Source organism: Zophobas morio, unplaced genomic scaffold (genome assembly GCF_036711695.1).
Source record: "Zophobas morio isolate AGI-343-1 ecotype UQ-CSIRO unplaced genomic scaffold, CSIRO_AGI_Zmor_V1 ptg000030l, whole genome shotgun sequence".
In the NCBI taxonomy this organism is placed as follows: domain Eukaryota; kingdom Metazoa; phylum Arthropoda; class Insecta; order Coleoptera; family Tenebrionidae; genus Zophobas; species Zophobas morio.
Window position 1 is genome coordinate 15,072,011 of NW_026972135.1, and position 17,127 is coordinate 15,089,137.

Consider the following 17,127-nt stretch of genomic DNA (forward strand, 5'->3'; position numbering starts at 1 on the left):
CTTTGGAAAGAAGAAGAATGCAAAGAGGTGATAAGGTCGATGTACGAAAACAACACAAACATTATAAGAACAAATAATGAGCAGTCCAAAGAATCTGTAATCTATTTAGGAGTTAAACAGGGATGTGTACTGATTCCGCTTTTGTTTTCAATAATAACAGATAACGGTATAAAAGATGCAAAAAAAAATTATAGAAACGTAAATATCGCAGACGATATGGCTGTTTTATCCTAGAGAAAAGGAGATTTAAGAGAAATAAAAAGTATGATTATTTCAAATGAAAAGAAATCACATCAAATTAAAATAGCGGAACATACAAGTAGAAGTAATAAGAAAGTAGTGAGACTAAAAATGCTAACTATATTGCACTGAAACATAGACACTAATAGAAATACAGAAATCGAGAATGAGATTTTAAAATAAATACAGAACAAAACAAGTAGAGATTGCATAACAAAGGAAATTTGAGACTCTTGTGACAAGTCAGTGGAACGAAATCAAACTACAACAAAAGAACAAGAAAGAAAATCTCGATGAACGTGACGTGAAAGGAGAAATGCGGAAAAGAGACATACCATGAAAGAGAGCGAACGATAGGAAGGCATAGGATTAAGAAGAAGATAATGATTTAACACTTACTACAACAGAGTTTGATAACCAATGAATGATTAATTGACCATCTGTTATAAGTGAATTAATTAATGAAAGATTTATCAGTTGACAAGAGCTATATAACTCTTCAATAACTTTTTGTTTCAAATCAGAAACTATGAAATCAGAAAAACAAACATTTGGTTTCATTCGTCTAATGTCGACATTGTTGTGTTTTCACTGTAACGTAAAAATTAGAACCAAACTAGTTAGTAAAAAACGGGTTTAAAGTTATTTTAAACAGAACATTCCTCGCCTCTGACTCACAATCAAACAAGTCCAAATTTTATTGAAATTATTTTCTTTTTCTGGTGTTGACAGAATTTTGTAAGATTACTCGTATATATACCATTTTTGACTTGGTCAATAAAAATAAAATTGTAGTTATTTAATACATTTTTGCGACGACGTCATTAATTTCTAGACATGAATAAATAAATTTTAATTGTTAAAGACTGTCTACTATTTTTTGCATTCACTACTTTATTTTTCTGCTTCCGTATCGTTAAAAATATGGATAATTATTTGTTAAACCAGAAGTAAATAGTGTGTTCTTACAAAATTTTGTAATTATGTCAATAATTTTTTGTCAAGAATGAAGAGGTGAATTTTAATCAGCGATATTCAAGATAACCCTAATGATCGCATAAAATGTCAGAGAAATCGACTCTGTAGCTTCTAAATTAAATTTTTTTTTTTTTTTGAAACATTCAAATTTTTTGGTGAAATTTTGAGAGACTTCTAGGAAAGTCACTCTTTCGATGTAACCTTCTTTTTCATTTTGGCGCCCGCTTGACAATAATCTACTTTTCCATTTTGCTCTAAACTAGAATTTTGCACCTGCACTTTCAAGGTAAATTGCGACGTTAGTAAAATTTTAATATGTGAGCTCGTAATACTGTTAATGGAATCGCATAATGTTCTGGAAACTTTATGGCAATAAACACACCTAAATATTTTATTTTCCACCAGAAAATGAAAAAATTATTGTTTTACTCCAACCGAAAATTTCAAAGTCACCACAAAACGCGTAATTGTTTCAACTCCATAATTTTTGTAAATAATGCGTTAAACGGACTAATTTTCACCTTGAAATTGTCCACTTAACACTCGGGAAAACTACTAACGAGATAAACCAGCGCTTTCATTAAAACAATACCGTATGACTCGAACGTTAACTAAAACGACCTCTAGACAAAATCCATTTTCCCACAATAAACTTCGAAAAGATTACGAGTTAAATCGATCGAAGAATGTCAACGTGAACAAAACCAGAAACGCGCTGAAAGAAAGGCATTGCCTCTTGCACACATCTTCTCGGCATCCGTAAATAGAAAGTTACGTGATGGAATGTTGGCAGTAGTGGCGATATTTTTTCCAGCCCATACAAACCAAGTTGATATTTTTTAGGTCAAGACCAACCTCAACTTGCCAAATAGGCGATAATTTTGTAGCTAACGAAATACTTGGCGGCGTGTACAGATGTTCGTATTTTTCGTTGTCACTGCAATTGGGCAAACGTTTGACACCTGTCAAATTGCCAGATATTGCGGCAGCTGCAGGGGATTGCTAACAGACAGATTAAGTTTGCAGATTAATTAGTAAGGCTTGCCAGATTTGTGTACACAACAAATTTAATTTATATCGTGCCAAAAGAATGTCTGAGGAGAAGTTACTGTGGTTTCTTCTCACCAGATTTTTTTTTAGAAATTCTTGTAGAGCTGATTTTTCTGAATTCATTAATGTATCATACTTTAACAAGGTTTAAACAATAAAAATTTTAATAATAAAATTGAAATCGCGTTTACTAAGCAAAATTTTAACGTGACGTCATTACAGTGTAGGCGGGGATGATCAGACAAATTGGATTAGCGTTTTACCTTCTACACTTGATGACCCGAATGTCTTGAAGAAACTAGAAACTGAAAATGTATATCGTTTGTAACATCAATAACTCTCCGTATTCAATAGGTAAAATGACGGTTGTATATTGGTTAGCGTGTTCACAATGGCAGATACAAACGGAGATTAGGATTACTCACACATTCCGTAAAAAAAACAATAATGTCAACGGTCGAATGATGCAGCCGGAAACATCTCTCTTTCTTTATTTGACACACACGAGAAATTTTTTTGTGTGTAATAAATAATGACAGTGTGGGCGTGACATCAAATATATTTTTATAACCACACAAATCGCAACTCTCGTTCTGGGTACAATTTCAAAAGTAGCTTGCTTTTTCCGGTGTGCTATCAACATCCATCATAATTAAATTAAATATTTCTGGTAGAACCTCGAGCTAACGAACTAAAATCATCTGTAACCGCCTAAGTGTACCCACCCACTGTCGTGAAAAATTTAATGAGACATTGAAAATCTTTCTTAATATCAAAATAGAAACTGTGTCAATAAAATCAACTTCCAAACGGAAATAAATAAATTTGGTGGATTGATTGCAACATTCCGAGATAAAATCCGTTGTATTGCAATATTATGATAATATAAACAAACTTTTTAACAACTAAGGTTGTACCATGACCTTCAAACTTGTCCGTTTTTACACTTATTAAGCTGATAAATAGTTTGAAATTTCGACATAGTGCTGGAGTATTGACCGAGACACAGTCCCAAATGTGGCGAAATGGACTATTCTCTAATTGGAGGAAACCTTGAACGGACATTTTTTTATGCATAGCACATCCGTGGTTATAAAGGAATATTTTAATTGGTTCTCATTTAAAAAAATGACGGCCGTGTGATGTTATTTCAGCAATGTCATGGCTGCATTTAGTTAGATATTTGTGCTTGCGTGGGATAACGCAAATGATACTGATAACATTGTAAAATAGATATACACTTTTTCTAATGATACATTTATTTTTATTGCGTGTCAGTAATGTTAAACAATATAGAGTCTTAGCAGCTCATAATATTCTGTGTATTTTTTTGGACGAAATTAATTATTAAAGCGGTTGTGAGATAAACCTATAAAACGTCATTTCCGTTGGTTTTGTTCCACAACAAGGATCACTAGATATTTTTTTTAATAACTGGGTACTTATCTAAAATCAAAATGTAATTTAAGCCACTTTTTCATGTTAAAATCAGATCTTGCTTTGGTCACCTGTTGAATACTATCTTAACATTGTATTACATAAAACCGTACTTAAAAGAAGACACTAAATACAGTAATAATTTCGGAGGCTTCCACGATCGGAATCAATACATGATCGTTTTCCGGGCTGGAACCGTGAAAATTGAGTTTTTGGGGTCAACGTTTCGCACACTTTCGTAAGTGGCATCTTCAGGAGCAAGGAAAAAGAGTTTCGCCTCTGGTATGGTTGACAGTCTGAGTTACCGTGTTCTTTTGCCTTATTCTTAACCCTGCTGCAAAAACTCAATTTACACGGTTCCAACCCGGAAAACGATCATGTACTAAATATAGTGTTGGTGATTTATTGATACTGATATATTATATGATAATTCGTTTATTTTGTTAAATTGCATGCACATCAATGGACATAACGTTTATCTAACGTCTTATTTATTCTGTTTTAATAAAATTTTGACAAACTTAATTTTCGTTTCATAGGATAACTTGTTCACAATTTTTTAAAACGTACTCAAACAGCAGTGTTGTGTTTTTAATTTAAAAACCTGCGTTACAAAAGAAATAAAATAAAACAAATGAAAGTCTCTGAGTCAAATCTACTTAAAAAGTTCAGCGAATTTAGTGAAACCGTTGTAATTAATAATTTAATTCAATTTAACGTACTTCACTAAACGTAGAAAAATTTTGTATGTAACATAAGGAAAAAACAACTGCATCTAACCTGTAGAGGGCTTCGTAGGTATGTGCAGGCGGAAGATAATGACTTCGCTGGACTGCAAATCAGATGGAAACAAAACACAATATAAAAACAATAATGTCTGAAACAGTAGATACAATGTAGAAGAAGACAGAAATAGTTTTATCCCTCCGTGCTTTGAACCAATAATGCTCGAACTACCTCCCCGGTAAAGATCCTTACTAGCCTGCGACGTAACGAGTATCAAAATTTTATTAGTAAACAAGTTTAGACACAGAAAATGTTTTTATTTCCCGGGTCAAAAGCTAATTGCATGTTTACTGGAAGTTCCACTGCTCCTTGAACAGGAAAAAGTGGATCTCCCATTTCCGTCTGTCTGTCGTCTATCGTCTATCATCTTGTCGTTGGTGTTTTGCCGTCTGCAATTTGTTGTCTGCTGTCTGACGTCTGTAAATCTAGCGATTTTATCGGAGAGGTGATCCCATCTTTGAAACTACTGCTGTGATTGTTGTTAAATTTTCCAATGTTACGTGTATTTCAGGCATATCTTGTACATGGTAAAAAGCTAAGCAAATATTTTCTGACGTCATTTCAAAATATTGGGAAGTAAATCATATGTAAAGGTGCGTCTATTATTTATTAATCCATCTCTATTTTAACCTTCTGCATGTAGGTTTTTTGTAAAAACTCAGAATTTTACAAGAAAATTTTACAATTTAACTTCTAAATCATAAAATCGATTGCGCTGTAACTTTGCATGTATTTTAAGGTTATAGTGAAAAATATGGTAAATGGATGATCAGGATTTATTTGTTCATACATTCCAAAAACTTGATGACAACATTTTTAAATTATTTATGTCAATCTTGGTTGAAATTTATGGTGGCATAGTTACTCCTGATCCAAAATAAAATTGTATTCATATTTTTAATGACAACCTTGATAAGTATTATAGAGTTACAGAATAAAATTTGTCAGGTCTTTACATTGACTTAGAATGAATGGATTTTTTTTAAGTTGGACAATGTACAGCTGGTTTCAAAAAAACGGGACAAATGATAGTGACATGAACGTCATATTCCCATTGCTTTTCACTGATATATGAGAACCTGATTTGCTCATCATGTCCCGTTTTTTGTGAAACTAGCTGTACGTATTAATATTGATTTCATGATCACAGAACAGTTATTAATTCTTTTTTTTATTAATGTCAACAACATTAACAAAATAAGGTAACACCTTAACCTTATTTTGTTGATTTTGTCAATTTTGACACTGCAGGAGTGCTGACACTTTATGTGGCGTGACATATATCTGAAACTTACGACGTCAAAGTGTCAGAAGGCACAGACTACATCAAAATTTTCAAAATTAAATGAGAAAAACAACGTCCAAGATTTTCTGCGCTTTAGTAATATGACTTTATTTTTCAAAAAATTTGTACAGGATGTTTCAAAATTAATAAATGATTAAAGAAACTTTATACATCAAACAAAAATTTGGGCTGAAGTATAAGTCTGCGTAAATGCGTAACAATAGCAACAGTTTAATTTAAATAATTTTAAGGTGACGTCATCAAGTTTTGGTTAGTGATGTGGCATGTTTATGGGTACCTTAAAACGTTTGCAAGATTTCGGTTTTGCAGTTTCTAAGGAAAATGGTAAATATTATTATACAATTTTGAATTTTTTCCAGAAATAAGAATTCCGGACATTAAATGTAAAGGCGGATTTAAATGTAGTTGTAGACGCCTGTTATTAAAAAACACAAAAATAAGTAGGGTTTATTTTGCAAATTTTGTGATGACGGCATTAAATTGTTGGTGGTGACGATAAAGCAAATTTTGGTTAACATTTTTCCAACTTCACGATCTTTCTCAAATACACTACTTTTTGAACTTCTTGGGGTTATGAATCGTTGAAAAATATGAAATTGCCTAATGGACACTACTACTTTTCTGGTTTAAAAATGGGTATCTAATTTTCCCAGACTTCTAAAATAGCACTAGGTAATCTTTGACCAGAACTCTTGTGTAGTGTCTGCCTCAGGCGTCTATTGACTTCCACTAATTTTTATGAGGGTTTAACTAAAGACGCTTGTAAATTTACCGCAGTCGAGATGGGTGGGAGAAGGTTTATCGAGATGAACTGTAATGAAAATTTTACTGCCATTTGTATTAGTCAAAATTAGTGGAAGTCAATAGACGCCTGAGGCAACTCCGCACAAGAGTTCTGGTTAAAGTAGGTATACTATCTTTTATCGCAATATATAGGAGTTGTTACAGAAAAAATAATACTTGCAGAATAACCTTTTGTAATTTATTTAAGGAACCGAGTTTTTTCGACTGTGCTTCAAGAATGAATGTAGCTGTGTCTAAATAATTTTAGACCAATTTTTTGCTTGAAATTGGAAAAATGGAATTAAATTTACAGCCATAGTAAAAAAAAACACACTGGCTTAGTATATAAGTATTTTGTAGTTTTGATGAGAATATATCGAGAGAAAAATTAAAAAGCACGATCAAATTTAATGCAGTCATGGATTTTTGAAGATCTTGTCTTTGATAGAAATTTCGTCTTGTCGACCTAGGCTTATGAGGCGACCTTCACGCCGCCGGGTGTGGCGTCTTCGGTCAGGGGCGGCGGTCGCTCGGGCGCGAACTCACTCTCCGGGGGAGGGAGCGCCGGGGTTGCTCTCAAGCCGGAGACACGGATTTCAAGTGGTGAGCACCCGCGAAAACAAGAGAGTAAAATAAAACGGCAAGGAATATTTTAAACAATAAATCGGGTTTATTCTGTGCCGCCAACTACACGGCTAAAATAATAAAACTTACGGCTAAATTTAAATACAATAAATACAACACGGTTTTACAAAAAAAATTAAATTAAATGTCCGGCACGGTCGTTCCTCATGGGTGGCGACTTCCTTAAGGATGGGCTCCTCATGGATTTGGGGGCGGCGACCTTGAAGCTGGAAATCGCGCGAAAACGGTTTCGACTTGTGACAGTGACGACAAAAAAAAATCGGGGACGGTGGTACGGTTTCTCGCTCGGGGGCGGCGATTCAGAAACCGATACGTAAACGGGCAGACGACCCAAAATGTACTTACGAAGGTCGGAGGTTCAAAAACAACCACAGCATAGGGCAACACACGTCCTCGAAGCTTCAAAGCCAGAATTCTCTTTCTTCCGCCGGCAAGCGAAAATTCGCTTCGTTACATCTTCAGTTTGAAGGTTTCGAGTTGAAAATGTAACAATCAAAGACAAACTTTCAAAAATCCATGATCGTCTTTGACCGTCTTTTTTATTGTTCTCTCGTTATAACGTCGTTTTTAGGTAACCTTTTATCTAAATAATAAAATTAGATTAGATGACTAACAAAATGGCAATTTTTTTTAGATTTATTTATTTATCAACACTGTTTACTTCTTTTATGAGTGCTTGTAAACCACTGTAGACACCTAACACGTTAAAAGCATTATCAAAAGTTTGTCGTTTGCAATGTTCCAAATGAGTTCGACGTTTGGAATAATTAAAGACAATTGATCAACATGGGAAACATCTGGTGATTAATCAGTGCTAATTGACTAATATTTGCGTCGTTTTATTTCGGAAATTATTGTTTTTAAAACATTTCGTGCCATAAATTCATCACATATAGTTGATAACAAATGCAAAACGTGTCCTCGACCTGCATTACCGTGTTGAACTATTATGTTTAACTAAGAAAGGGTCAAATTCTGTTGTTACTTGTAAAAACATCCGATAATTTGCATTAGGTAAAGATCCAAACTATTCATCAGTACTTCTAAAACTCAAAACTCGAGAAGATTATTTTTTTATAACTGCCTCGACTCGGAGAAGAACTTCCCTACGATACTTTATGCTGATTCTAATTTTTGTTTTCATCGATTCTTGTTGCAATTCCTCGCTTAAGCATTATTACGTGGAAATGAAAGGAAGGAAACAGATTGTCATTTTGTCTTTATGTGACTAATTCTAGAAGACATATTTTTCCTGTATTTAAAGTCACTTACATATCTTGAAAAAGTTTGACTTGGGGTAATTCCACGACTTTAATAATAATTAAATACCAATAAATTATTATTACATTACCGAAATTAAATTCTTTAACTTTAATATAAGCTTCACTCCTACATAATAATGTAAGACAAAGTTGACCTTGTAACATAAACATCAACGTGGACACGAGTATAATCGTTTCTGAAAAAATTGTGCATCATGAACTTCTCGGAGGAAGATGCAGTAAAAACAATAATAATTAACCTTCGACTTTTATTACAGGTAATTTTTGAAATGAACGGTTGTGAGACAAAATGTGCGTAACATTTTTCGCCTGGACCCACATGGGCCCTTTATATTAATCCAGGACTGCGCCTACGTGTCTGAACATTGACATAAATCGTGCTCTTAGGAATTCTAACCTACTCCACCGCAAAATGTGATTTATGTAACAATTTAAAATCCAATAATTTTAAATCAACAGAACCTATTTTATTTATTTTAGTTATAACTTATAACCGTCAAACGTATCTACTCTGGTTACGGCATGTCTGGCAATCGACTCAAAGTGAGTCATCCACACGAGCATATCTGACCAACAATTTGCTCCCATTTCATTCATTGAACTATTTCAACCATGAATGATGATCATATTTAAACAATGTAGTAGAACAACCGCACCAAAACAAATTATTTCTCGATTGACAGAACCGTGGCACTTCTGTAACTAATAACAAAGTTCAGTGCACTTTTCAAGCTCCGAGGATACATCGTTATTGTTATCCTTATTATTATTAGCGTCATCAATTGGAAAGATTGTATTGTTTACGCTGCTTGAACCACAATCCAGGATGTCCTAGATGTTAATACTAGAATTTTGTATCAATTTCGGCGAAAGTCCATTTGTCAATCCTCGCACACTCTGTCACACTGCACTGAGAAAATGCACATTTTTACGTGAAGGAATTGTGTCAATGCATTGTAAAAGCCGTAGTAATAGTCTCATTTAAATAATAACAGTAAATTATCCGCTTGATTTTCCTAAAGAGCGAAAGCTGATACAGGGTCATGAACAGAAAACCCATCTCAGGAATGAAAAAAAAGCAACATCACGCATCTGCCTTTCAGTATCAAGTACCATAATATCATAACAGAAATGTCGGGTTGTACTGATATTTCACGATTCGTATTGCGCCACTACCGTACTCTGTTCGAAATTTATCTGCTCCAAGCGGCAAAACAAAGGAATGTTTTATCTTTGTTTATTTAGTACCGCTGCTTGATCGGCGAAAGTAACAAATAGGTATGTCAAGAACGAATCCGTTACCATTTAAGGTGTTCCTACCCATGTCAACATTGTTGCTAGAGCACTTATTTGTTGTATTGTTGGCGAGGTTCCAAAAGAATTTGGTAAGTTTCTACTGGTTGCCTTTTTTGGATAATGCCAAAATTTTGGTACTGCCAATTAAGTTTGATGGCTTTTGTTGATGAAGAGAGACTGATAACTGTGAGAGTGTTGGCATTAACTTGTTTAGACACGTGTAGAGGAAAGACAATTTTGTGTTTAAGCATGTGGAAAATCTGTTACTTTAATTTTTAAAAAAAGTTTAAAATTTTTGTCTTGTATTAATAATACGCACCTAAGTAGTGTAACATTTAGACGCATATTTTTTAATAAATCTGAAAGTAGGGCAAGTACTACTAAGAACTTTAATTAATGTTGTCTTAATATGGAAACCGAGTGTAAAGCAGTAGGCTGCTATGTTTTTACTGACTTATTTTGACCGCTCATTCTGAATTACGGTTGAAAAATGTGTATATCGGTGTTAGGTGAGTGTGATGTTTAATTTTGTAGTGTTTCTTACACTGAATGTAAACTTATTTGGAGTAGGTATATAGCTAAACAAGCGACTATTCCAATGATTTTAAGAAAAAGTTGCTTTTTTGTTGTAAAAACATTACTCAGTATATCTATGAAAAAAAATTGTGCGTTATATTAGTTAATAAAATATGTACGGACGGGAAAACAGACAACTTTTGATTAATAAATCATTAATTGATTAAGTACACAAATTTTGATTTTATTTGCTATGCTGTAACAAACCGGTTAATAAAATATTTAATGGATACAGAATCAGTGGATTGACAACACGTTTTAATTAAACTGATGTTAACAAAACAAAACGAATGTATGAAAGTTCATGTTTGTATTTCTCCATCAACGAATTTCAAACAAGTTTGGGAACGTCTAAAAAAAAGCGAATTGTCCAGCCTGGCACAAGTCAGTAAATTTACAACACATAATAATTTTCTGTTCCAAAAAAAAACTGATTTCACAACCACGTTGCTGTTTCTGGTGCACTTAATAATAATTGCCTTAAAGGAAAATTTCAGATATTGATTTTTAACTTTTATACACTATGTCACCGATAAAAACTTTAAATATCGCAGATTTTTTTTTTAATAAATTAATTTTTATCCATATAATTTAATTTAAAAATACTTAATTGTTGTTTACTTTATGTAGTTTTAATTAACAGTTATTTGTTTGCCATGTTTTTTAGTAAATCATAAATAATTTGTTTTTTCTCTTGTAAACTCAACTCGGGGACATACTGTGTACTATAATAGTAATTTTAATTAATGGGAAATATGAATCTGAATTCCAGAACCTACAAATCTGAGGAAAATAATTTATCTGAGTAAACTTTGAATTTCTCTTTCAAATATTTTGAACTTTCATACGGAAAGGAAAAGAAAATTGCATTTAGTTGCCAGAAATAATATTACAAATTAAATTCGAATTGGAGGAACAAAATAAAACAACAATATTGGTCGTATAAGAACGAGAGAACTGAGGTTAAAGATAAATTTCGTAAACTCCTAACAGACGTAACATAAGACACAAGACACAGATTACTAATAATAATCTAAACTAGACTTAAATGGACGAAGAGAGAAAAAAGATGAAGAAACTGAAAAAACAATTTGAGAAACATAAAAAATAAAAACTTCTGTCTGATGAATAATTTAAGTAAATGTAACAAACACAATACATACTTACATAAGAATGTAGACAAATATATGAGGAAACTAGTAATTAGGGGAGAAAAAGCATGTTATTGATTATGTCATAATAATAAATAATGAATGTAAAGGAGAGATCCAGGATTGGAAAGTAAGAAAAGGAGCGGCATTGTCTAGTTCTAGCGAAAGTAAAAATGAAAGCGAAATATAAGAAAATCAAAAATAGAACAGGAGAGAGGTAAATAAAGAAAATAGTAATAAAGACACGAAAGCTCAAGTAAAAAGAAACTACAGAAAAGGAATAGGAAACAATAAACGAATGTATTCGAGGACGTACAAGTATCTAGTACTGCAAATAGCAAAGACACTTGTGGAGTAATACTGTTGGACAAAAGCAAAAAACAAACCAGATGGTGATATGAAGACATAAAAGAAAAAATCATGTTAAAGAAAGTACAAGTGGAAAAATTATTTAATGTATATAGTATTCTTCGAACAACACGATACTCAAAAACATGTTTTTAATTTCTTGTGAAGAAATAAGAATTTTGCAGATAAGTTCCGCCCCCTTGGTTCACGACGAATAAAACAAATCATCACAATTGAGATAGGGCGGGTGGGCGGGCTTTCATTTTGCCTTTTTGTTTTAATATATGTAGACTTATTTTCACAACATGAAATTTAAAACATGTTTAAAATGGAAAAATTGTATAAGCAAATATGGATTTTGCAATTAGGCGCGGCCCCATAATTGCAAAATCAATATTTCCTTGCAAAAATGTACCATTTTAACCATATTTTATGTTTCTTGTTGTGAAAAGATGGCTACGTATATTAAGAAAAAAAAAAGGCAAAATATAAGCCCCGCCCACCCGCCCAATTTTAATTTAGATGGTTTTTTGATTCATCGTAAGCCGAGGGGTGGAGCTTAATTGTAAAATCCTTATGTTACTACGAGAAATTACCATGTGATATATTTTCTTAAGTAATCGTGTTATACAAAAAAACTATATGGATTAAATAAAAAAGAAAACCAAAAGAGAATCCCCACCTATTCCTCTCGATCTTAGTCGTGATGAATTTTTCATTCATTGTTAAGGGGCGGAGCCTAATTGCAAAATCGATATTTCTCTATACAAATTTACCATTTTAAACATGTTTTAAGTTTCTTGTTATGAAAAGATGGCTATGTATATTAAGAAAAAAAGGTAAAATATAAGCCTCGCCCACCCACCCTATCTCAATTGTAATCATTTTTTTATTCGTCGTGAGCCAAGAAGGAGGAGCTTAACTGCAAAATCTTTATTTCTCTAGGAGAAATAGGAGAAATTAAAAAGATGTTTTTGAGTATCGTGTTCTTCAAAGAATACCATCTATATTAAGAAAAAAATAAAGCCAGAGATTATGCCCCATGCATATATATCCGCCGCGATCTCAATTCTCAATTGTGATGAATTTTTCATTCGTTGTCAGTTCCAGGGGCGGGGGTTAATTGCAAGGTCCATATTTATCTACAAGAATTTACCATTTTAAACGTGGTTAGAGTGTCTATGAATAAAAAAATCATCACAATTGAGATAGGGTGAGTGGGCGGGATATATATTCTGCTTTTTTTTTCTTAATATATTATAGTATTCTTTGAATAACACGATACTCATAAACATGTTTATAATTTCTTGTAAAAAATGAGTATTTTGCAGTTAAACTCGGCCCTCTTGGTTCACGGCGAATGAAATAAATCATCACAATCGAGATAGGGCGGGTGGGCGGGTTTACATTTTGTCTTTTTGTTTTAATATGTGTAGATTTCTTTTCACGACATGAAACTTAAAACATGTGTAAAATGCAAAATTTGTAAAAGGAAATATCGCTCCGCCCCATAATTGCAAAATCCATATTTCCTTGCAAAAACCATTTTAACCGTGTTTTAAGTTTCTTGTTATGAAAAGATGGCTATGTATATTAAGAAAAAAAGGCCAAATATAAGCCCCGCCCACCCGCCCTAGCTCAATTCTGATGATTTTTTTTTTCATCGTAAATCGTTGCCGTTACCATTTGAAACATGTTTTAAGTTTCTTGTTGTGAAAAGATGGCTACACATATTATAAAAAAACACTCAAAAAAGAGGGTAGAATATTGATAAACCAAGAAGACATAATAAGGCTATGGAAAGAATATATTGACGAACGAAAGAAAAACAATAGACGTGACAAGAAAAATGCGAAGCAAATAGGATAATGGAGGCAGCAAAAAATTAAATGGAGACAGACCAACAGAAAATGATGGAATCACTTCCTCAATTAAGCCTCAAAATGAGAGCCGAATCCGAAAGAATTGGGAAATTGGAGTATTATACTACTTTATATATATATGTATATCAAAAAATAGGAAAATTGATTACACAATAGAGTGAAAACAACAATAGAAACACAAATAGAAGAACCACAAAGTGCTTTCAGTAAAGGAAAAGGATATCACATTCTCTATAAAACAAATGATAGAATTTAATTTTTGTATGGTAACTCTTATAAATTAAACTAAATATATGTGTAGACTATCCAAGTACAGGTAAAAAAGCATGCTAACAAAATTTTGTGACGACGTCATCAACATTTTAGCAAAGGCACTTACCTGTATCAAATTGAATAGGTGCAGTGTAATAATAATAATAATAACAATTCTGTATGATAAATTTTTTTAAGAAAATGAGGTGAATAATTATTTTATTTATCCATCAAATATAGTGCTTCATTCATTAATTTTTACTTCCCGAGCGTAAGCCCATCAAGTCCATCGGACGAATGACCACTTTTATATTTTTTTGACGTTTCTTGACCCCTAGAGTAGGAAAAATGTAGTCTCCTGTTTCCGTCTGTCCGTCCGTCCGTCCGTCCGTCCGTCTTTTCTTCCGTCCGTTTGTCTGTCTATCTGGTGTCTGTATCCACAAGTAATCTCAGAAACTGCTAGACCGATTGTTGTCAAATTTTGTATGTAGATTAGAAATATCATGTAGATGGTAAAACGCTAACCAAAATTTTGCTAATCATCTCCACCAATAATTTGATCACGCCATTTAAAAGAATTCTATGTTTATTTGTTTTAACTGTTATACAACAATGTACTCCTAAAAGTGTGGTGTACGAGTCTACTTTGGGTTTTCCCTAACCGTCCAAATTATTCCAAACCATAAAGCACGGTATAATAGTAGTTTACCATTAGCGTAAAGCATCCCGGTCGTGGTTTAGTGGTTAAGGGGTGAACAATGCGGACTGGACGTCGCGCGTTCGATTCCAGGCTTGGACTTTCGTTTGTTTCCTTTTTTTTTCTCTTTTTTTCTCGCATTGTGTATTATCTATGTTTATTACGTTATGACAAATTTTTTATTGGTCAAATTAAGAACGAGTCACCCTATTTTCTCGAAAATGTGAGAATACCCACGGCTTAATATATGTATATATGATAAAATAAGGATTATAATATTCAGAACACTTTCTTTGATTGTGGTTTAATCAATAATTTTAGTCCTCTGTTTTGAGAAGATAAACTCATCCAAATCAAACTAATTTCTACGTGACATTCTTTCGATGTATAAACATAAATAAACGCTTGAGCTTCAGACTGCTATTACCTACTGCTGAAGGACATTTTATCCCGTTAGTTAAGTGCTTTAAATATATTTTACATTGTCCGTGCGGCGCAGGGGCTGCGGGAGTGTTATTTATGCCGCTGGTTTTTGCTTTACAGCGATTATTTCAAAACAAAAATCGTAAAATCAAATTTTATAATTTTTTTAACGCGCTGGATTTCTCGGACTATGCTTCATGAAGTTTTGTTGAAATAACCTTCCTCTAATTTTTTTTAATCACACATTATAAATAATAATTCATTGATAAACCACAAGTACAGAGGCATAATATTTTGCATTTTAATAAACAGACAAATATTGATTAATGATTTAGGATGCTTACGATAACAAAAATCTGAATGTCTCTGGTAGAAACTCAACACTGATTCATAAATCACAAGTGTATATGTATGTTATTCTATAAAATTTAAATAGCATTATTGGTATTAAAATTAGCACAGACGACAGACAGCAAACAGAGACAAGTCAAAATCTGTGTAATGTCAACATTTTGTTCATGTTTTCTTTGTATGTGCCACCATGGGACCTTAGAGACCCAATTTTATTTAATGGGACTTGTTACAGAATTGTTTGATGTTTACGGTCTAAATCGGGTGGTCCCAAGAATGTGTAACGTAGATAAGAAGTGCCACCATCGAAACTAAGGAGGTGTTGAGGCAAGGTGGAGCATTAAAGCCAACATTATTTAATAAAACACTGAATGATGTAACGAAGGCGGTAAAAAAGAAAGTAAAACAACTGTATATAAGAAGCTAGAACCAACATACGTAGCGGAATATGCTTTTGTAGACGACTTGATGATATTTGTAAGAAATGAAACAGATCTACAACAAATCGGGTTATAAAAATAAATAAATAAATAACACATTCTACAATTTCTTTTTCCAATTTTGGACAAAAATCAATCATTTTTACGGCTTAATCCTTATTTGAGAGTGAATCAAAAGTATCGAGGTGTGTTTTGGCACAAAAGCCGCCTCGATCACCGGATTTGATACCTTTAGATTATGTCGTGTTACTGTTTTAGAAAAACACCATCAGTGGACACAACTAAAGACCTAAAGTGAGTATCATACAAGTGTGTGTTTAATTTTTTTGAATCCATTCCTTCAAAAAGTGAACCTCTACTCTTTTTACGTAATAACTATTGAGAAGTCGCTTTTGCCACAAGGAAATTTTATACTTTAATTGTTGAACTGGGCAGCAATAATTAGAAATTGCGTTTCTCAAATGTTACTGGGGCGCAGTGGTTAACAGCGCTCTTAGTTTAAAAATGAGTTTTAAAGTACCTAATTAGTGCCAGTCTTACACAACGTAAAAATGTATTAATAAATAAATATAATATGTAGCGGGCCGAGGTAATAAACTGGCTTGAAATTTTGCAGTTGAATATGTTACTTACAAATTTGTGGAAATTTTGAAGTTACTTTTGCGTGTGACGAAAGAGCAATTTTTTTTGTAAGAATCAGAATAACATTCCACGAAACCCCTTAGGTAACTCGTGTTTCATAAATACACATTTTACAGATCACTGAATAATTGCACAGCTGGAACACGATAGTTTTATCTAATCAACAAGCAATTAAATATTGCTCCAAATAAAAATCAAATTTCAGGTAGTCGGTCTTCGTTAGAATCAAATCAACAAAAGTCAGATATAATTAGAGAGTAACCTCGTTCAATGTAAAGTACGAATGACAACATAGTCAAACTTGCACAAGATTTAATCCACCGTTGGACAATTAGACGCATTTATTTTAATGTAATTAACCAAACAAGAGCAAATTATTACTTCCTGTGTTCCGTAACTTTCAAATCTTGTTTTCTTATCGCTCAGAACATCGATAATCGCTATTGATTTAGGTAATATGAATATGACACATCTCATACACGCTCTAATACCTCTAGCCTGCAAGATAGCATAATAGACTTTTATAACAAAAATAATAGTGCCTACGATGCGGTTATAAT

At 32.9% G+C, this 17,127-nt stretch overlaps 1 protein-coding gene across 1 annotated transcript in view; it reads left to right on the top strand.

Annotated features, from left to right (window-relative positions):
• Positions 1-17,127, top strand: part of LOC135139096 (uncharacterized) — a 72,155-nt gene that overhangs the window by 46,457 nt on the left and 8,571 nt on the right. The window lies entirely within an intron of this gene.